General features: G+C 39.5%; 1 protein-coding gene across 34 annotated transcripts in view; it reads left to right on the top strand.

Annotated features, from left to right (window-relative positions):
• MTERF1 (mitochondrial transcription termination factor 1) overlaps positions 1–23,376 on the top strand; it is a 560,591-nt gene that overhangs the window by 84,914 nt on the left and 452,301 nt on the right. Inside the window, exons 3-4 of one of the 34 annotated variants that reach the window (XR_013523998.1) lie at positions 5,740–5,777; positions 20,511–20,598. The exons of the other annotated variants lie outside the window; for them this stretch is intronic. The gene's annotated coding sequence lies outside the window, so the exon portion shown is untranslated. Of the gene's footprint in view, positions 1–5,739; positions 5,778–20,510; positions 20,599–23,376 lie in introns of those variants that run through there. 34 annotated transcript variants of the gene reach the window in all.

A 23,376-nucleotide genomic window follows, 5' to 3' on the forward strand; every position in this document is an offset into this window, starting at 1 on the left:
AATTCACTAGAATGAGTGGTCAGTAATATCAAATGGAATTGCTTTACAGAAGAACATAATTTTTAAGGTTTTTGATTAACATGTATTGTAGAATTTTGGAGATGCTTTTACAGTAAAAGATGAATCACTAAAAGGAAAAGAAAGTGGTTTGATGGCTTATGGAAAAGGCAGTGCATTTCCTATGTAGATGGTAGATCTCAGTTTTCTATTGTTTTGTTCTTCTTCCTTTGGACTTTCCTCCTCCATTAGAAACTTTTAAAGCGCCAAACGTTAAAAAGCTTCTAAAAATCTATTCATATACATTCTGTGTGGAGAAGCTTGCACCAGATATTCTCTTATTTACACACCTATGATCAAGAACATGCTTTTTGCTATGCTTGCTTAATAAGTATTGTTCATCTTAATTCCCCCTTTCCCTTTGGTCTCTTTCCTTCCCTGAATGGGTGTGACTAAGTTTAAAGAGATAATTGAAAAGGTTTTTGATCCCCCTACTTTAGGCAAGCAATGTTTGTCAAGCGGGTAAGGGGATCAGTCACTGATGGGGAGGAAAGTTGTTTTTAACTGACTGAAGTCCCAGTTGTTTTCAAAGTGATCTTACTACCAAAGTCAGCTTTAGTGGTCCATGACAGTATGATGGAACAAATGTCTTCACTTCTCCAGGTGCCATCTTTCGCTTTCCTTTTTACTATTACCTTTTCCTAATTGCTTTCCCCTGAAAAGAGGAAGATGTAGAAAAATTTTGAAGAGTTAGAATCTTACATTAGAACTATCATTAAACATGTAATAGTAGAATATTTTTAAGGGGCCAATTGAAGATCATGGTTACATGAACTCAGAATAGCCTAGGAAATGGCTGTAGGACCTTTACTAAATCATAGTTCCAATCAATGGCAATTTATGTTTTCATTACTGTAGTTCAGGTGAGAGAGAAGGAGGAACTTGATGCTATCTGTGCCAGTTACCAGTAGTCTCTTAGCTCCACATTTACCTGTTAATACCTGCTCTGGAATAATGGATTGGACTCTTTAGACATTTCTCTGTCACAGTGAGAATGATATTGAGCTTTGTCAGCAGAGGTTGATGGAGGGATATTGCGGGAAGACACAGTCTTCTCTTCCTGGCTTCTGTATGCTACATTTTACTTTTCCTTAGTGTTGTGGCAGGGTCAATTAGTGGCATGTGTGTGGCAGTCATTTACTGGCAGTCAACTCCAGATGTGCCCCAGAGTGTGCAGTCCCTTGGTGACCTCACAGGCCTGGCCTGCACTCAGTGACTGCCTTGCTGTGACTCTTCCTATGTGGACACTGGTGTGTTCCAGGCTTTGTACTAGCAGTGGCATTCTTATTTCTTCTGTGTGTCTGCCTACTTGCCTTGGCTTACTCTTCAGAAGGCTGTTTCCATAACTGTCCCACCCTGGATACCATGTGTTCCACACCTTGCACACCAGCAGCAGTGATTCTGCGTGTCCACCCACCATCCTCGGCTTACCTGCTCCCTAGGAGGTTATCTCCTGCAGTCTGGTGACTAAAGACAAACACTGACCTGGGCAACCCAGCAAACGTCTTCACTATCCAGTGGGCTGCAAACCTACCTTCTCCAATAAGGGCTTTACTCCAGCCTAGGGGAGGCAGTCCTCCTTCCAAGTTTCTTCTTCTTTTTGTATTCTCCATCAAACATGGTGTTCTTTTTGAGCTTTCTTACATCTTTATAGTTACTCCCCTATTATACTTAAATCATTTTTATACTAAGTGTTTCCTACTGAAATTACAGTGACGGCTTCTGTATTCTGACTATACCTAAACTGATACACCATCTTTTCCTGAATCTATTATACATACCTTTGTCTGATTAGTCTGATGAAGACTGATTTAAAACGCCAATCAAAAAACCCAACCAAAACAAAAAACCAACAGTATTTCTTGAATGATTCTGCATTGCCTGGAATTTAAGACCCTCCATGATCTGGCCCCTGTCTGCCTTTCCAATCTTATTTCCTACTCTTCCTAAGGTAATGCAAGCAGCACTGTGAGTACAGAAACAATGACAAATGTTGTCAAGCATTCATCTAACACAATCCCACAAAAGGGATTAAGGCCATACCTTTCTTTAGAACTCAGAATTGTATTTTGTTTTTATATTTTATGCATTTACTTTGTTTCAGGACGGGTGAAATAAGATGTTAAAAGTCTCTTTGCCTGACCAATTCTCCTCAATGCCGTCATAAACAAAACAGAATGACTGTAAAATTTGGAAGTAGGAAAGAACATCTGTCTTTCATCATCTCATCCTGGGGGTATCTATCTACTTGAGTAGACAGATAACTTCATACATATGTATAAATTCATTAAAGTAGTACTCTTCTCCATCGGTATCGGTTTAGTATATGTAAATATACTAAACCATACAAAAGTGCTTTGTAATAGAAATAAATGAATTATTTTCAGAACACAAATTATTTCCAGAGAAGGAAAAGCTCCAAAGCTGGTAAGGAATTCAACCAATTCCAAACTCAAATTTCTTGGAAGAGATATTCTCATTCTGTGAGAATTTGTTAAAGAGCTGAGAGCCTTAAGTCTGTGATACAAGATGAGGGACCCAACTGCTTGTGTAGAAGGAGGCAGATTTATCCAGTTGCTTATGGATTGGACTCATCCTTGTTGGGCATCAGGCCAGCTTGTGAATGTTTTCATCAGCAGGTGGTTCTTCTGAATTCCTCATTATCTTGAATATATAATATTGGGGGAAAAAGCCAGAACCAGCAGAACTTGAAACATGAATGTAAAAGGCATTTTAAAAATGTATTTTATAAACTTCCTTAGGGAGGAAATATAAGGTTCCTTCTTTTGTAGCCTGAAGAGGAAGGTGAGTTCAACAGGAGGTGAAAATGAGGAGAAGTAGCTAGTCCAGTCTTGCTAGGACAAAATGTTTATTATCTAACATTTCTATAGCTCTTTGTATTTTCCAAAGACCTTTACAAATGTGTTTTCTCCCCATGTAACAAGCCTTTGATCAAAACAGGTTAGTATTCATCTTTACATTTTCTAGACGAGAGAAAAGAGTTCCAGAGAAATGAAGTCACTTTTGCAGGTCCCAGGATGTATAAAAAGTAAAATGAAGTTTTGAGCCTTTGACATAGAGTTCTTGGTGTAATTACTCTGCAACGTGTTATAAGCTGTCTTGGTCGGGCGGCCGGTTGGCTCAGTTGGTGAGCTCCTGGTGCTCAACTGCCCAAGGCCGCGCGCTCGATAAACTGTCTTGACTAAATTTTAAAAAATTGGTTAAAAGAGTTCTTCATCTAAGAAGCCAACTCTAGAATTCAAAATAGAAGATACTCAGTGGGGAGGCTTGAGGTTTTATTAAAACAGATTTCTTTGGGGCAGCAGGCTTAGAGGGCTGTGTAAAGAGCTGATGTGGTTCAGAAACTTCAGAGAAGGAAGTCCCAGACTTCAGAGGGAGTGTTCTTTCATTCCTTGGGGATTATGGTTATATCTCTTTATAGAAGAAATCTAAGAGTCATGCTTGTAGGACTGGTAGCCAAGGAAGTAGTTCAGCTCTGCTGTTGATATTTGTGTCCATTTCTCAAGTGCTCAGTCGGTTCTTGATGTGTTTGAATTCTTTTTTTCCTAGAGGAGAACCTGGCCAGTCTCCAATTTCTGAGACTGTAATTTAGGTTATATATTTCTCTGCAACGTGAATCTATTTCAGACTTGATGTAAGATTGCTCACTAGTGCATTGCCAAATACCTGATAGGCTCCTCAGTAAATATTTATTAATGTTAATGATGAGAATGACCTTTTAAATATTTGTGTTTGAAATAGGTACTCTACCAACACTGCAATAGGGAAAACTTTCAGAGTAGTTACATTTTGTATTTATATACAGTGATTTATTCCTAAGACCTCAAATTTTGTTAGAGACATGATTATGGTATATATATTTTTTTCAGCCTTACGGTTATTGGCAATTAATAATACTATTTAATATAGAGGAGTATAAAAAGAGAAGGGGAGTGATTTGCAAAAATCTCACTGTGGATTGAAATAAAGTAAGTTGTGAAAGTTTAGATCTATGGTTCCAAATTTCACTAAAACGAGTCTAGCTCTGGGAACTAAACCAAGGGTCAATGTGGAACTATTCTTCTGATTAAAATTAATTTTGAAAAATGAATTTTTCTTTGACTCTCCCTGTGAGGTCTGGCAGCTAGAGACTGTTTTTTCCCTATTAAATACAACCTGAGATTGTTTAGTTTTGATGATTCAAATGGTAACATTATCTATTTATGTTACTACTATTATTTTGTTCAAATCAGCCTAATAAATCTAGAAATTGATCTTTGTTTGTTTTAGAGAGGGGACCTTGCTATGTTGCCCAGGCTAGTGTCAAACTCCTGGCCTCAAGTGATTCTCCTGCCTCAGCCTCCAAAAGTGCTGGGATTATAGGCACAAGCCACCACATCCAGCCAATATTTTATTTTTGAATATACAGATTTGTAAGTTTTAAAAGCACAGCCGTAGAAGTTACAATAATAAGTACTTCTCTTATTCAAAGTGTAAAATTGCTTTAGTCATTATTTTAGACATAAATTCAGAAGATATTTTAGAAATGAAGTACCTACTGTTATAACTTTGTGTATGAATAAAATGAGTAACTAGTCTATGTATTTAAAATTAATCAAAATAAATGAAATTTTTTAGCCGTTTTCTTGTTAAATTGTCGCGTAAAACATTTCCTAGTATTATTTTTATCATTTGTTATGAACAGCATTTCTCAAAACTGCAATTCACCTGCATCAGGGTCACCTGAGATATTTATTAAAATGTGCACATTAGTTTTCCACCCCACCTCTACTGAACAAGACTCTTAACACCAGACCCTAGACATCTGTATTTTAAATAAGCCTTTTAGGTTATATGTACATACTGTAAGTAATTCAGAATTGCTTCATTGTGGGAGGGTGGAGAAGCAGAGACAGACGAAAGGGAGATAAGCAAAGGAAGTCATGATATGCTGAGGTGTTGGGATTTTATCCTGGAGGTAGTGAGGATTTAAGATAGGCAGTAACATAAATTAACTGGATTTGCTTTGAGTTACATTTCCTTTTTACTTAACAAAGTTTTAGAGACAAGGTCTTGCTACATTACCCAGGCTGTAGTACAGTGGCTATTCATGGCTCAACAATTGTGCACAATAGGCTTGAATTCCTGGGCTCAAGTGATCCTTCCACCTCAGCCTCCCAAGTCGTTGGAATTACAGGTGAACATCCCTGAGCTTGGCTCTTCAGTTACTTTTACAAATTACTTATTTAGAGACTGTTCATCCCACTATCAAGAAAGATAGGTTAAGCTAACTGCACATAAGATTGCATTCTTACTCTTAAGATTATTTTGAAGGTTATCAGATATGTATAATTTATTCATCACTATCCTGGCCTTAGCAGTTCCAATTTGTTTTGCATGTGAATGATAATCCATATAAACAATCATTATTTCCTACTATGATTCATATAAAAATTAAAGGATGGAAAAAGAAACTCAGGAACAAATTGGTAATATTATTAAGATCCATGTACAATTACAAAGCCATGAGTAACCACAAATGCCGTAATTGTTCTAATGAAATGGAAAACATTCCTGATGCAGGTTGTCAGGGGCAGGTTGGAGCTTTACTCTGTGCAGCAGGGATCCAGCCTTTTCCAATGAATCATTCTTTTTTTTTTTTAATTTTTTATTTGATTATAGGTTTTGGGGTACATGAGCAGAGCATGCGAGACAGTTGCGTAGGTACACACATGGCAGTGTGCTTTGCTTTTCTTCTCCCCTTCACCCACATTTGGCATTTCTCCCCAGGCTATCCCTCCCCACCTCCCCCTCCCACTGGCCCTCCCCTTTTCCCCCCAATAGACCCCAGTGTTTAGTACTCCCCTTTCTGTGTCCATGTGTTCTCATTTTTCATCACCCACCTATGAGTGAGAATATGCGGTGTTTCATTTTCTGTTCTTGTGTCAGTTTGCTGAGGATGATGTTCTCCAGATTCATCCATGTCCCTACAAACGACACGAACTCATCATTTCTGATTGCTGCATAATATTCCATGGTGTATATGTGCCACATTTTTCCAATCCAGTCTATCATCAATGGGCATTTGGGTTGATTCCAGGTCTTTGCTATTGTAAACAGTGCTGCAATGAACATTCGTGTACATGTGTCCTTATAGTAGAACGATTTATAGTCTTTTGGATATATACCCAGTAATGGGATTGCTGGGTCAAATGGAATTTCTATTTCTAAGGCCTTGAGGAATCGCCACACTGTCTTCCACAATGGTTGAACTAATTTACACTCCCACCAACAGTGTAAAAGTGTTCCTTTTTCTCCACATCCTCTCTAGCATCTGTTGTCTCCAGATTTTTTAATGATCACCATTCTAACTGGCGTGAGATGGTATCTCAATGTGGTTTTGATTTGCATCTCTCTGATGACCAGTGACGATGAGGATTTTTTCATATGATTGTTGGCCTCATATATGTCTTCTTTCATAAAGTATCTGTTCATATCCTTTGCCCACTTTTGAATGGGCTTGTTTGTTTTTTTCCTGTAAATCTGCTTGAGTTCTTTGTAAATTCTGGATATCAGCCCTTTGTCAGATGGGTAGACTGCGAAAATTTTTTCCCATTCTGTTGGTTGCCGATCCACTCTAGTGACTGTTTCTTTTGCCGTGCAGAAGCTGTGGAGTTTGATTAGGTCCCATTTGTCTCTTTTGGCTTTTGTTGCCAATGCTTTTGGTGTTTTGTTCATGAAGTCCTTGCCTACTCCTATGTCCTGGATAGTTTTGCCTAGATTTCCTTCTAGGGTTTTTATGGTGCCAGGTCTTATGTTTAAGTCTTTAATCCATCTGGAGTTAATTTTAGTGTAAGGTGTCAGGAAGGGGTCCAGTTTCTGCTTTCTGCACATGGCTAGCCAGTTTTCCCAACACCATTTGTTAAACATGGAATCCTTTCCCCATTGCTTGTTTTTGTCAGGTTTATCAAAGATTGTATAGTTGTATGTATGTTGTGTTGCCTCCGGTGCCTCTGTTTTGTTCCATTGGTCTATATCTCTGTTTTGGTACCAGTACCATGCTGTTTTGATTACTGTAGCCTTGTAGTATAGTTTGAAATCCGGTAGTGTGATGCCCCCTGCTGTGTTCTTTTTGCTTAGAATTGACTTGGCTATGCGGGCTCTCTTTTGGTTCCATATGAAGTTCATGGTGGTTTTTTCCAGTTCTGTGAAGAAAGTCAATGGTAGCTTGATGGGGATAGCGTTGATTCTGTAAATTACTTTGGGCAGTATAGCCATTTTCACGATATTGATTCTTCCTAACCATGAACATGGAATGTTTCTCCATCTGTTGTGTCCTCTCTGATTTCGTTGAGCAGTGATTTGTAGTTCTCCTTGAAGAGGTCCCTTACGTTCCTTGTGAGTTGTATTCCAAGGTATTTTATTCTTTTTGTAGCAATTGCGAATGGCAGTTCGCTCTTGATTTGGCTTTCTTTAAGTCTGTTATTGGTGTAGACGAATGCTTGTGATTTTTGCACATTGATTTTATATCCTGAGACTTCGCTGAAGTTGTTTATCAGTTTCAGGAGTTTTTGGGCTGAGGCAATGGGGTTTTCTAGGTATACTATCATGTCGTCTGCAAATAGAGACAATTTGGCTTCCACCTTTCCTATTTGAATACCCTTTATTTCTTTTTCTTGCCTGATTGCTCTGGCTAGAACTTCCAGTACTATATTGAATAGGAGTGGTGAGAGAGGGCATCCTTGTCTAGTGCCAGATTTTAAAGGGAATGCTTCCAGTTTTTGCCCATTCAGTATGATATTGGCTGTTGGTTTGTCATAAATAGCTTTTATTACTTTGAGATACGTTCCATCGATACCGAGTTTATTGAGGGTTTTTAGCATAAAGGGCTGTTGAATTTTGTCAAATGCCTTCTCTGCGTCAATTGAGATAATCATGTGGTTTTTGTTTTTGGTTCTGTTTATGTGGTGAATTACGTTGATAGACTTGTGTATGTTGAACCAGCCTTGCATCCCCGGGATGAATCCTACTTGATCATGATGAATAAGTTTTTTGATTTGCTGTTGCAATCGGCTTGCCAATATTTTATTGAAGATTTTTGCATCTATGTTCATCATGGATATTGGCCTGAAGTTTTCTTTTCTCATTGGGTCTCTGCCGGGTTTTGGTATCAGGATGATGTTGGTCTCATAAAATGATTTGGGAAGGATTCCCTCTTTTTGGATTGTTTGAAATAGTTTTAGAAGGAATGGTACCAGCTCCTCCTTGTGTGTCTGGTAGAATTCGGCTGTGAACCCGTCTGGACCTGGGCTTTTTTTGTGAGGTAGGCTCTTAATTGCTGCCTCGACTTCAGACCTTGTTATTGGTCTATTCATAGTTTCAGCTTCCTCCTGGTTTAGGCTTGGGAGGACACAGGAGTCCAGGAATTTATCCATTTCTTCCAGGTTTACTAGTTTATGTGCATAGAGTTGTTTGTAATATTCTCTGATGATGGTTTGAATTTCTGTGGAATCTGTGGTGATTTCCCCTTTATCATTTTTTATTGCATCTATTTGGTTGTTCTCTCTTTTTTTTTTAATCAATCTGGCTACTGGTCTGTCTATTTTGTTGATCTTTTCAAAAAACCAGCTCTTGGATTTATTGATTTTTTTGAAGGGTTTTTCGTGTCTCAATCTCCTTCAGCTCAGCTCTGATCTTAGTAATTTCTTGTCTTCTGCTGTGTTTTGAGTTTTTTTGATCTTGCTCCTCTAGCTCTTTCAATTTTGACGATAGGGTGTCAATTTTGGATCTCTCCATTCTCCTCATATGGGCACTTATTGCTATATACTTTCCTCTAGAGACTGCTTTAAATGTGTCCCGGAGGTTCTGACATGTTGTGTCTTCGTTCTCATTGGTTTCGAAGAACTTCTTTATTTCTGCCTTCATTTCGTTGTTTACCCAGTCAACATTCAAGAGCCAGTTGTTCAGTTTCCATGAAGCTGTGCAGTTCTGGGTCGGTTTCTGAATTCTGAGTTCTAACTTGATTGCACTATGGTCTGAGAGGCTGTTTGTTATGATTTCAGTTGTTTTGCATTTGTTGAGCAGTGCTTTACTTCCAATTATGTGGTCAATTTTAGAGTAGGTGTGATGTGGTGCTGAGAAGAATGTGTATTCTGTGGATTTGGGGTGGAGAGTTCTGTAAATGTCCACCAGGTTTGCTTGCTCCAGGTCTGAGTTCAAACCCTGGATATCCTTGTTGATTTTCTGTCTGGTTGATCTGTCTAGTATTGACAGTGGAGTGTTAAAGTCTCCCACTATTATTGTGTGGGAGTCTAAGTCCTTTTGTAAGTCATTAAGAACTTGCCTTATGTATCTGGGTGCTCCTGTGTTGGGTCCATATATGTTTAGGATCGTTAGCTCTTCTTGTTGTATCGATCCTTTTACCATTATGTAATGGCCTTCTTTGTCTCTTTTGATCTTTGTTGCTTTAAAGTCTATTTTATCAGAGATGAGAATTGCAACTCCTGCTTTTTTTTGCTTTCCATTAGCTTGGTAAATCTTCCTCCATCCCTTTATTTTGAGCCTTTGTGTATCCTTGCATGTGAGATGGGTTTCCTGGATACAGCACACTGATGGGTTTTGGATTTTTATCCAATTTGCCAGTCTGTGTCTTTTGATTGGTGCATTTAGTCCATTTACATTTAGGGTTAATATTGTTATGTGTGAATTTGATACTGCCGTTTTGATGCTAAGTGGCTGTTTTCCCTGTTAGTTGTTGTAGATTCTTCATTATGTTGAAGCTCTTTAGCATTCGGTGTGATTTTGGAATGGCTGGTACTGATTGATCCTTTCTATGTGTAGTGCCTCTTTTAGGAGCTCTTGTAAAGCAGGCCTGGTGGTGACAAAATCTCTGAGTACTTGCTTGTTCACAAAGGATTTTATTCTTCCTTCACTTCTGAAGCTCAGTTTGGCTGGATATGAAATTCTGGGTTGAAAGTTCTTTTCTTTAAGAATGTTGAATATTGGCCCCCACTCTCTTCTGGCTTGTAGTGTTTATGCCGAGAGATCTGCTGTGAGTCTGATGGGCTTCCCTTTGTGGGTGACCCGACCTATCTCTCTGGCTGCCCTTAGTATTCTCTCCTTTATTTCAACCCTGTTGAATCTGACGATTATGTGCCTTGGGGTTGCTCTTCTTGCGGAATATCTTTGTGGTGTTCTCTGTATTTCCTGCAATTGAGTGTTGGCTTGTCTTGCTAGGTGGGGGAAATTTTCCTGGATGATGTCCTGAAGAGTATTTTCCAGCTTGGATTCATTCTCTTCGTCCCCTTCTGGTACACCTATCAAACGTAGGTTAGGTCTTTTCACATAGTCCCACATTTCTTGGAGACTTTGTTCATTCCTTTTTGCGCTTTTTTCTCTGATCTTGGTTTCTCGTTTTATTTCATTGAGTTGGTCTTCGACTTCAGATATTCTTTCTTCTGCTTGGTCAATTCGGCTATTGAAACTTGTGTTTGCTTCGCGAAGTTCTCGTATTGTGTTTTTCAGCTCCTTTAATTCATTCATATTCCTCTCTAAGGTATCCATTCTTGTTATCATTTCCTCGAATCTTTTTTCAAATCTTTTTTCAAGGTTCTTAGTTTCTTTGCATTGATTTAATACATGATCTTTTAGCTCACAAAAGTTTCTCATTATCCATCTTCTGAAATCTAATTCCGTCATTTCGTCACAGTCATTCTCCGTCCAGCTTTGCTCCCTTGCTGGTGAGGAGTTTTGGTCCTTTCTAGGAGGCGAGGTGTTCTGGTTTCGGGTGTTTTCCTCCTTTTTGCGCTGGTTTCTTCCCATGTTTGTGGATTTGTCCGCTGGTCGTCTGCGTAGTTGCTGACTTTTCGTTTGGGTCTCTGAGTGGACACCCAGAATGTTGATGATGAAGTATTTCTGTTGCTTGGTTTTCCTTCTACCAGTCTAGCCCCTTCGCTGTACGACTGCTGAGGTCCGCTCCAGACCCTGCTTGTCTGGGGTGCACCTCTAGTAGCCGTGGCACAGTGAGGGATGCTACCAGTTTCTTTTTCTGCTCTCTTTGTCCCAGGATGATGCCTGCCTAATGTCAGTCTTTTGGATATAGAGGGATCAGGGAGCTGCTTGAGGAGACAGTTTGTACTTTATAGGGGTTTAATTGCTGAGCTGTGCACTCTGTTATTCATTCAGGGCTGTTATGCTGCTTTGTTTGATTCTGCTGCAATAGAGCTTATTAAAAAACCCTTTTTTTTTTTTCTCTCAAATGCTCTGTGTTGAGGGGTTTGGGCTTTATTTTTGGATGTCCGATCAGGTGTCCTGCCCAGCTAGAAGGCAAACTAGCCACTGTTTGGCTGCCGAGGCTCCGCCCTGCTGTTGTGTGATTTGCGCTGTTCCTGCCAGCTCTGCTGTGGTCTCCGCCACGCCCTGCGGCGGAGTCTCTTCGTTGTAGCGTGTTGCCTCAGCAACGGCAGGCTGCGTCAGCAGTGGGCGTGTATCTCAGTAGGGACGGGTTGCCTCGGCAACGTCTGGCTGCGTCAGCAGTGGGCGTGTATCTCAGTTGGGGCGGGTTGCCTCGGCAACGGCTGGCTGCGTCAGCAGTGGGCGTGTATCTCAGTTGGGGCGGGTTGCCTCGGTAGTGGTGGACGCCCCTCCCCCACAGAGCGTCTCGGACCGTCTGCTCGGGATAGTTTGAAATTGCGGTTTTGTTTGTCCCACTGGGTATCCCAATCCCTGCAATCCCCTGGGCTGGCCTATTGTCCAAGTGTCGTTCAGTCTCAAGTCCAGCCCTCTCAAGTCTCAGGTTGCCGGTTCAACAAGGCACCCGGACAAGCGCGCCCTGTGGGGATTGCTGGGTAGGGCCGGCCGCCGCCGCCCTGGCTGCCGGCTTCGCCAGGCAGACCTACTGCCTGGCGTCCCGTGTCTTTTTTATACTTGGGAGTTTCCCCGTTCTGTGGGCAACAAAGATCAGTCTGGAAATCCGCTCTGACTCACCGTTTGCAGATTCAACTAGAAGAGCTCCAATCCTGGGTTGTTCTCACAGCGCCATCTTGAGTCCTCCCCCCTCCTTTTTTTTTTTTTTTTTTTTATATGAGACAGAATTTTACTCTTGTTGCCCAGGCTGGAGTACAATGGCGTGATCTCATCTCACCACAACCTCCGCCTCCTGGGTTCAAGTGATTCTCCTGCCTAAGCCTCCCAAGTAGCTGGGACTACTGGCATGTGCCATCACACCAGCTAATTTTGTATTTTTAGTAGAAATAGTATTGCTCCATGTTGGTCAGGCTGATCTGGAACTCCCGACCTCAGGTGATCCACCTGCCTCGGCCTCCCAAATTCAATGAATCATTCTGCCACCTTCTAAAGTCTTGAAATGTAGCCTGCAGCCAGCCTTCAGACACAATGGGGAGAAGTTACACATGCTCTTAACCACCTCACTGGAGGTGATACACGTCACCTTCTCCATATTCTGCTGGTGACAGCCAGTCACATGATCTTACCAAATTGCAAGGCATCTGGGAGCTGTGATACTTTTTAAATAAAGAACAGAGCTAGTCTCTGTCACTGTAGACTGTTCTTCAGGTTTGCTCATATCAAAGATATGTGTTAGGGAGTAGGAACGGCTAAAAAAAAATAAGCTAACATACTATAGATATTTCCTGATTTATTTGTTCTTACACTCAGGCAGTGGATAGCTGTCTTTGCTAAGAGACTCAGGGCAGTCTTTACCAAGCTTTTTGGACCACACTCCAAAAGGAAATATATTTACACAATGACTCAATACCATACATACACACAAACACAAAAATTTCTTATCTGTTGTTGAGGAAACAACAATTACTCTCACTATATGTGGTGTATCTTGGTATCAATATGGACAGGAGACAGGGAAATACTGGGTAGAAGACGGCAGTTCCCTGGCAAAGGCCCCACCCTCAAGCCTGAAAACCCGTGACTCAAATGAGAACAGGCATTTTTGTTTTTGCGCCCAAAATTTGCCTTTTAGCCTGCCATGTCTCCTATCCTGTACCCATTTAAACTCCAAATCCCAGGCTCCATGAGTAGACAAGCAGATGAGGAGACAAAGAAGAGCAGAAGAATCACAGAATGCCATGGCAGAGAAGGAGAGAAGAGAAAGAGTGTTTTGAACATTGATAGGAGATCAGCCCCTGGATGGCCAAACTCCAGGGGAAGATGATCTTTTCACTCCACCCCCCTTTCAGCTCCCCGTCTATCCCACTGACAGCCACCTCCCCTACTCAGTAAAACCCCTGCATTCACTATTCTCTTATCCATGTGGGACCTGATTCTTGGATGCTGGACAAGGACCTGCGTACCAAGAGGGCACTATGCTGTTTAACACTTGAGCCTTCTGCAGATGGCAAGACTAAAGGAGTGCACTGTAACACACACTCACGTGGGCTTGTGCTCCTGCACCTGTCCGTCTGCGCACTCCTTTCCTGTAAGGGGTTTGAGTGCTGAACAGATGAGCCACACGCCCATGTTGCATGTCCTGTGAGGAAGGGGGTCAGGGAATTCTTCCATTTCAGTATTTTTTCTACTGTTTTCTATATTGTTCTATATGATAGTATTGCCTGTGTCAACACTGAAACCATCTTTAGTTTTGGGAGGCTCAATTCCATCTCGAACAGAGCCTCTGCTTCTGAGGTGAGATGCTCAGAGGAGTTTGAGTCTGAATTTCCTGACATGTAGATGATTCTTATTGCAGTCCTTTAAGTATCCCAAAACTGGCCATTATCAGCCACCTCTGTGTGATTTTCCGTCTCTCCTACAGCTAGGATTGTCAGATTTTGCAAATAAAAATATAAGCTATCCAGTTAAATTTGAATTTAAGGCAAAAATGTATTTTTTTTTTGGTATAACTGTGTCTCATGCAATTATTTGGGACATTCTTATACCAAAAAATTTATTTGTTGAAATTCAACTTTAACTGGATGTCCTGAATTTTATCTGGCTAATCCTTCCTACAGTGAATGAGGCAATACAGAGGGGAGTTTTGTTTTTTTGTTTTTTTTAGCTGCTATTTATTTCTCTTGGCTGCTGTTAGAAAGGAAATCAGACTAGCTTCAGATATTGGCTTCAGGGGAGAGACTGTGAGTTGGGGCCTATTTTTAGTCAGGAGCTGGGAGAGGAGAGAAATTGTACTCAAGTCACTGGGAGGTAGCAGAGAAATAGGTAGTTGGGAGTGGGGTGGTATTGGCCTGAGAAAGAGAAGGAAGGCAGGGAAGTGGGTAAATACAAGTAGTGTTCCTGTAGTCTTGCAGTGGCAAGAGGTTCTGGCACACCAATGCCTATTATCTTCTTACCCATACCTCTGGAAATTCCACTCTTCTTCCTCAATGTCTCTTATTTTCACCTGAATTCTGTTGGAAGCTCTCTTAGGTGACAAACCATCACTGGGAACGTGGAGCATTGGTAATCTCTTATATAGTAAGAAGGTGCTTTGGTGGAGGGATGTATTCTTTGAATATTTTAATAGTAATTATAAATGACTTTCTCATAGGAAAGTGGTATTAAGTGGTGTTATGTTCTGTAGAAAAGATTCTGCAAGATATCCCTTGGGAGCTTACTAAAATGCAGTTTCCTAGGCTTCCTGTAAAGGTTTGGATTTTGTAGGTCTAGGATGAAGCCCTGAATCCATTTATTTTTTATAGGCTTCCAGAACCACAGTTTGAAAAATACTGCAACAAAGTATAGCATGGTATAGTATAGTACATTTTAATCTAGTATAGTTTAGTATTGCATAAGATTGCATTATATAAGAAAATTACAATACCTCATGCATACTGTACATTTAATTAGCCTTTATAAGTTTGCTGGAAAGGGTGTTTTATTTTTATTTATTTTTAAATGAATGCTTTCCAAATTTCAAGCTACATATTTACCAAAGGACTTTTAGAGTCCCTCCTCAAATTAGAGATGTGGCTAATACGTGTGCCATCTAGTGGCCAATAGAGTTTTTGCTTAAAAAATCATTACAATGCTTGGCTGGGCACAGTGGCTTACTTCTGTAATCCCAGCACTTTGGGAGGCTGAAGTGGGTGGATCACTTGAGGTCAGGAGTTCAAGACCAGCCTGGGCAACATGGTGAGACCATATCTCTACTAAAAATACAAAAAATTAGCTGGGTATGGTGGCAGGTGCCTGTAATCCCAGTTGGGATGCTGAGGCAGGAGAATTGCTTGAACCCAGGAGACGGAGGTTGCAGTGAGCTGAGATCACGTCATGGTACTCCAGCCTGGGCAACAAGAGTGAACCTCCATATAAAAAGAATAAAATCTTTAAAATGCTAGAGAATTTTATTTTTTCCATCTTACCAGCTTGAGGTACTAGCTCTAGGACATGAATGTTTTATACTTTATTGTAAATTCTGAAAATAATAGTACTAGTCATGCTGAAGTTACTGAAGCACAGGTAGTTCTGATTTTTTCATCTTTGGAGGAGGTAGTAGAGATAGGAGGGCTTGGACCACAAAGTTTCTTTGCTACATAGAAAGTATTCCCTGCTATCACTTATCAAGAGGTTGTGGAGTATTTGTCATTCATTCATTCATTTATTCATTCTTCAGCAGTTTATTTCAAAATAGAGTCAATATTTATTTGTTGCCAACTAGGTTTAAGACACTGAACTTAAGATTAATCTGACTAGATGTTCTGTCCTTTCATGGGCTTGTTGTTTAAAAGGGAACATATGCATCCATGCCTTTAATGTAACTGGTTTTGTGAGATTTATTAAGGTGACTCAGTCATGGTCCTAATCTTAAGGAAGTTAGAGTTTATTAGAAAAAATAGGAAACTGCCAGAACTGCTCTAGATATGGTCATGGGGAGATAAGATGTGTGCTCACAAAACTAGGAGTAATGGAAGATAGAGGCTGAATCAGATGGCTCCATCTGTAAGTGCTACAAGGCAGAAGCTCCCTCTCTCAGCTCAACACACTCTGCCTTCCCCACGTAGCTCTGCATATTCTGGAATCAATAGATAATGTTTTGTGTAGAAGGCACGACAAATTAGCTGCTTTTCATATCACAGGCTATCAAATGCAACATGCAGCTTAATGAAAACCAAGCAGGCCTTGTCGTTGTAGTTGACATTCAAATCAACTAATTTGTCTTAAAACCTTTGTATTTTTAGCTAGCTTATGCAGCTAATAAATTCAAATAAAAAATTCTAGTGGCTATTACTTGGTTAATTTTAATGATAATAAAATGACACCAGAAGTTTAATAACAAAGAAAAGCTTGCATTTGAATTTAGCTACAGCAAATTAATAATCTCCCAAGTTTCTTCCCTTTACAGCAGCTTTAAATTTTGTAAAGTTTTTCATCTCTGCGTATTCCCCCATTCACCCGCGCCATTTTCCTTCTTCAGGATCATGAATGATTCATTTTATTGACCTAGTATCAAACTGATATTTTTACCATAAATCCTTTCAAACATTCAGAGACAGATTTCATTTTAATGATTTGAATTAGAGGGTTTTTTTCCCCCAGTGCTTTGGTGGATTATTATTCTGAGTACTGAGATGTAATAGGGAACTCAAAACATGATTTATAAAGCAAGTAAGATATGTGACGTTTGTGTTACTGAAGTCTGGAAGGGGAAGAGTGATCTTATTTTTTTTTTTCTTCACAAAATTCCCTAAACCACTATTCAATTAAACTCTCTAACGCAACACCCCAGATTGTATGTATTGATAATGTAGATCTATACAATATAATGCTATCTTTAAAAATAGATGTAAGAAAACACTTTGAGTGATTTATGGTATAATAAATTTTGGAAATATGTATACACACACACACACACACACACACATTGCCTAGAGATGTAATTTTGACTATCACAGGACAGGCACTATGGCTCATGCCTGTAACCCCCACACTTTGGGAGGCTGAGATAGGTGGATTGCTTGAGGCCAGGAGTTCGAGACCAGCCTGGCCAACATGGTGAAAACCCATCTCCATAAAAAATGCAAAAATTAGCTGGGTGCGGTGGTGTGTGCCTGTAGTCCCAGGTATTCAGGAAGCTGAGGTGGGAGAATCACTTGAGCCTAGGAGATCGAGGCTGCTGTGAGCCAAGGTCACGCCACTGCTCTCCAGCCCAGGTGACAGAGACCCTGTCTCAAAAAACAAAAATAAAAATCTTTGACTAATACGAAGGACCCTGTAGTCCCAGCTGCTTGGGAGGCTGAGGTGGGAGTATTGCTTGAGCCTCAGAGTTCAAGGCTGTGGTGAGCTGTGATTATGCCACTGCACTCCAGCCTGGGTGACAGAGACCCTATCTGAAAAAACCAAAAAGCAGAAAACAAAAAACTTTGACTAACATGAAAGTTAGGTTTGGTTACTATGTACTCTTATAGGGAAGTGAGTAATAGTGGTTAATGTAAGTGGGACTTAAGCAAATCATGGCTCTAAAGTAATTTTTGTGAGTCTTACAGTTTTGTAAAAAGAGAGAAAGCCTCTTTGAGCTACAAGCCATTATTTCTGAGATATTACTGAGTAGACAACAGCAGCTCTTTTTTTCTGGGCAAAGGAAACTGCTCACAGATGTTCCTGCTGGACACAGCGTTGGTCACAGCTTCATATTAAAAGTAAGATTACTTACTTTTAATTTTACTGGTGAGATACAAATATGGATTTAAGTGCTTGTTGTTAATGATTATGGAGAGAACAACCTGATGTAAACTAGCAAGCCCATAGATGAAGTTTAGACACACCTCCTTTAATAAAGGTATTTTATTCATTCATTCCTTCAACAAATATTTGTTAAGCACCCAGTAAGTATAAAGTAGTTTCAAATGCTAGGGTTTCAACAGTGGACAAAATAGGCTATAATCCTGGCCCATAGGCCAAAACTTATGTTCTAGTAGATGAATATAGGCAAAAAACAAAGCAAATGAGTAAAGCATACAATATGCTTTACTATGTGGTGATAAGTGCTATGGCAAAAAATAAAGCAGGAAAAGGGTGGTGAATGAAGGAATTCAAATGTAAATAAAAGGGTCAGAGGAGGCCTCATTGAGAAGGTGATATTTGAACAAAGACAAAGGAAACAAAGGAGTGAGCCATAAAAATATATCCAGGGGAAGAGTGTTCCAGGTAGAGGAAATGGCAGATGCAAAGGCCCAGAGGTAGGAGAGGACTTAATGTTTTAACTGAACAACAAAGGGGTCAATATGGAAGGAGCAATAACGGGAAAATACAGAAGATGAGATCAGAGGTGTAATGAGATCAGAGTGTCAGGTGATACAGGTTGTTGTAAAGACTTTGGCATTTACTGTGAGAGGGAAGGAGCCATTGGAAAGTTGTAAGCATCTGATTAATGTTTTAAAATACTGTCTTTGGCTCTTTGATTGAAATAGAAACTAAGGTTATCAGCTAAGAGTGAGGATAAAGGAGAAGGTACTAGAAGACTGAGGAGAGATGATGATGCAATTGCCTAGGAGAGTGGGACAATGATTTGAATAGAAAATAGGCTATGATTATGAGATAGCATAGTGGGCCCACTGGGGTTTAGTGGTCGTGAATTTAAAGGGAAATCAATCAGCCACATAGAGCAGGCAGAGTAGCATTTAATGAGGGTTGAAGTTTTGCCATGACCCTCAATTCCCTTGCTCCACTCTCTCTTCTCTCAGTTTTACTAAGAGACCAGCCTGGCCAACATGGTGAAACCCCATTTCAGTTTTCCTAAGAGGAGAGTGGAGCAAGGGAATTGAGGGTCATGCAGGAGAATGCTTTAGTGATTGACTCTGGAATTTAGGTTGGGCAAGGAAAGAAGTCAGGGGTGCAAGTGTCAGTGAAAAGGTGGTGGGACCAATGTATTGAAGGAGTCATGTTGTAGGATTGTTGGGTATTTGAGGGAGTGAGGTGGTCAGAGAATCATTTTGAAATTGAGGTCATGGTACAAACACTGGTTTCCTTTAGGCAATGGTGAGGAAGCTTTCTTTTTCAAATGAAGTATGAAAATGACAAAGAAAAATGTTGATTATAATTGAATCCTTTTGTATTACGTTATTTCTTCTAGATTTTTCCACCTAAATATTTGAGACTATAAAACACTAGCAGAAGATTATTTACAATGTCTGATTAAAAAATTCGGTTACTTGGTTCATAGATTTCATTAAGAAAAAAATTATAACCATCAAAATCCATCTTTCAACATTATTTGCTATATCTTAGCTAAAAAACCCATCACAACTAAAAATCAAAGAAACAAACAAAACCTCCAAAACTAAATAAGACCAAGCAAGATTAAGAACAAAAATCTTCCACATTCAGGTGGAAATATTTAAGGAACAAATGAAAATCATGTTAACAGTTTCCTATTGTAACAGGCGCTGGCTATCATAGGGAAACACTTATGAATGATAGCAGGATAATGGTTATAGTGAAACCAAAACACAGATTACCCGGTGAGTATATGCCATTGGAATATTTATTTAATTTACAAAATTATGCTGTTTCTCTGTTGCCTTTAAAGAAGGACTGTTAGACTCTAAGCAGGTAAAACCTGAAAGAAGTGTAAAATAAATTACTTAATGCTTTTTCTTAAATACAGAACAAAATTCCAACAGTTGGAGTTTCATAAAATACACATGGTAGTTAGGGTGCTTGAGTAAAAATTGCATCAAAATGTGTAAGGATCCCTTAAGTTAAGTTGGAATGAGGACTTGAAAACAACTGTTTTGTTATTGTTTCCATAAGCCTTTCTAGGTATACTGTAAAAATATTGACAATTCAAGTTCTGCAGGTGGTTAAATACCAAGGATAATTCGCTATGCAATTATTTTTAAGAAAGAGATTAAAAGTGACTTACAAATTTTTTATTAGGGCAACATTGTGAAATTTTGCTCCAAGAACTACTGCAGGAAAATACCAGGAGAGTTGAGAGAATCCACAGACCCTGTGAAGGAAGTGGATTGCTGCTGCAGTCTCTGGGAGACATCCGAAAAACTGTGAATGCCCAAAATGTGAAAGTGTGAAAGGGGGATTGTCTGCCGCTGAACACACATCCTTACTGGGAACCTGAAGGTACAGATCATGAGAGAAGGATTTGACCTTACCTGGAGCCGAGATAAACAGAGAGCTGAGTGAAATACAGAGGTAGAGGAAGCACTCTTGTGGTTGCCGATCCACTCTAGTGACTGTTTCTTTTGCTGTGCAGAAGCTGTGGAGTTTCATTAGATTCCTCAAGGCCTTAGAAATAGAAATTCCATTTGACCCAGCAATCCCATTACTGGGTATATATCCAAAAGACTATAAATCGTTCTACTATAAGGACACATGTACACGAATGTTCATTGCAGCACTGTTTACAATAGCAAAGACCTGGAATCAACCCAAATGCCCATTGATAATAGACTGGATTGGAAAAATGTGGCACATATACACCATGGAATATTATGCAGCAATCAGAAATGATGATTTTGTGTCGTTTGTAGGGACATGGATGAATCTGGAGAACATCATCCTCAGCAAACTGACACAAGAACAGAAAATGAAACACTGCATATTCTCACTCATAGGCGGGTGATGAAAAATGAGAACACATGGACACAGAAAGGGGAGTACTAAACACTGGGGTCTATTGGGGGGAAAAGGGGAGGGCCAGTGGGAGTGGGAGGTGGGGAGGGATAGTCTGGGGAGAAATGCCAAATGTGGGTGAAGGGGAGAAGGAAAGCAAAGCACACTGCCATGTGTGTACCTACACAACTGTCTTGCATGTTCTGCTCATGTATGCCAAAACCTAAAATCCAATAAAAAATTAAAAAAAAAAAAGCAGGGGTTGCAATCCTAGTCTCTGATAAAACAGATGTTAAACCAACACAGATCAAAAGAGACAAGGGCATTACATAATGGTAAAGGGATTGATGCAACAAGAAGAGCTAACTATTCTAATTATGTACCTACCCAATACAGGAGTACCCAGATTCATAAAGCAAGTTTTTAGAGACGTACGAAGAGACTTAGACTCCCACACAATAACAGTGAGAGACTTTAACACCCCACTGTCAATATTAGACTGATCAACAAGACAAAAAATTAGCAAAGATATTCAGGACTTGAACTCAGCTCTGGACCAATAGACATCTACAGAACTGTCTACCTCAAATCAACAGAATATACATTCTTAGCACCACATTGCACTTATTCTAAAATTGGCCACATAATTGGAAGTAAATAACTCTGTAGTAAATGCAAAAGAATGGAAATCATAACAAACAGTCTCTTAGACCACAGTGCAATCAAATTAGAACTCAAGATTAAGAAATTCACTCAAAAATGCAAAACTATATGGAAATCAAATAACCTGCTCCTGAATGAAATGACTACTGGGTAAATAACAAAATTAAGGTAGAAATAAATAAGTATTTGGAAATCAGTGAGAACAAAGACACAACCTACCAGGGTGGGACACAGTTAAAGCAGTATTTAGAGGGACATTTATAGCACTAAATGTCCACAGGAGGAAGTGTGAAAGATCTAAAATCAGCACCTTGACATCACAATTAAAATAACTAGAGAAGCAAGAGCAAACAAATTCAAAAGCTAGCAGAAGACGAGAAATAACTGAGATCAGAGCAGAACTGAAGGAGATAGAGACACAAAAAACCCTTCAAAAAAATCAATAAATCCAGGAGCTGTTTTTTTTTGAAAAGATTAACAAAATAGATAGATTGGTAGCCAGGCTAATAAAGAAGAAAAGAGAAAACAATCAAATAGACATAATAAAAAACAATAAAGGGAATATCACCACTGATCCTACAGAAATAAAAATTACTATCAGAATACAATAAACACCCCTATGCAAAGAAACTAGAGAATCTAGAAAAAATGGATACATTCCTGGACACATACGTCCTCCCAAGACTAAACCAGGAAGAATTCAAATCCCTGAATAGACCAATAACAAGTTCTGTATTTGAGGCATTAATTAATAGCCTACCAACCAAAACAAGCCCCGGTCCAGACAGATTCACAGCTGAATTCTATCAGAGGTACAAAGAGGAGCTGGTACCATTTTTCTGAAACTATTCCAAATAATAGAAAAAGAGGGACTTCTCCCTCACTCATTTTATGAGGCCAGCATCATCCTGACACCAAAACCTGGCAGAGACACAATAGAAAAAGAAAATTTCAGGCCAATATCCCTGATGAACATCGATGTGAAAATCCTCAATAAAATACTGACAAACAGTATCCAGCAGCATATCAAAAAGCTTATGCACCATGATCAAGTCAGCTTTATTCCTGTGTTGCAGGGCTGGTTCAACATACGCAAATCAGTAAATAATCCATCACATAAACAGAATCAATGACAAAGCCACATGATTATTTCAATAGATGCAGAAAAGGCATTTAATAAAATTCAACACCACTTCATGCTAAAAAATCTCAGTAAACCAGGTATTGATGGAACATATCTCAGAATAATAAGAGCTATTTATGACAAACCCACAGCCAATATCATACTAAATGGGCAAAAGCTGGAAGCATTCTCTTTGAAAACCAGCACAAGACAAGAGATGCCCTCTCTCACCACTTCTATTTAACATAGTATTGGAAGTTCTGGCCAGGGCAATCAGGCAAGAGAAAGAAATAAAGGACATTCAGATAGGAAGAGCAGAAGTCAAATTGTCTCTGTCTTAGACAACATGATTGTATATTTAGTAAACTTCATTGTCTCAGCCCAAAATATGCTAAAGCTGATAAGCAACTTCAGAAAGTCTCAGGATACAAAATCAATGTGCAAAAATTACAAGCATTCCTATACACCAATAATAGAGAAACAGAGAGCCAAATCATGAGTGATCTCCCATTCACAATTGCTACAAAAAGAATAAAGTACCTAGGAATACAACTTACAAGGGATGTGAAGGATCTCTTCAAGGAGAACTACAAACCACTGCTCAAGGAAGTGGAAAAACATTCCAAGCTCATGGTTAGGAAGAATCAATATTGTGAAAATGGCCATACTGGCCAAAGTAATTTATAGATTCAGTGCTATCCCCATCAAGCTACCATTGACTTTCTTCACAGAGTTGAAAAAAACTACTTCAAATTTCATATGGAACCAATAGGATCTCATATAGGGAAGAAAATCCTAAGCATAAAGAAAAAAGCTGGATTCATCCCACTACCTGACTTCAAACTATACTACAAGTTTACAGTAACCAAGCAGCATGGTGCTGGTACAAAAATAGATATATAGACCAATGGAACAGAACAGAGGCCTCAGAAATAACGCCACACATCTACAACCATCTGATCTTTGACAAACCTGACAAAAACAAGCAATGGGGAAAG

The sequence above is a fragment of the Callithrix jacchus genome, chromosome 11, assembly GCF_049354715.1.
Source record: "Callithrix jacchus isolate 240 chromosome 11, calJac240_pri, whole genome shotgun sequence".
Classification (NCBI taxonomy): domain Eukaryota; kingdom Metazoa; phylum Chordata; class Mammalia; order Primates; family Cebidae; genus Callithrix; species Callithrix jacchus.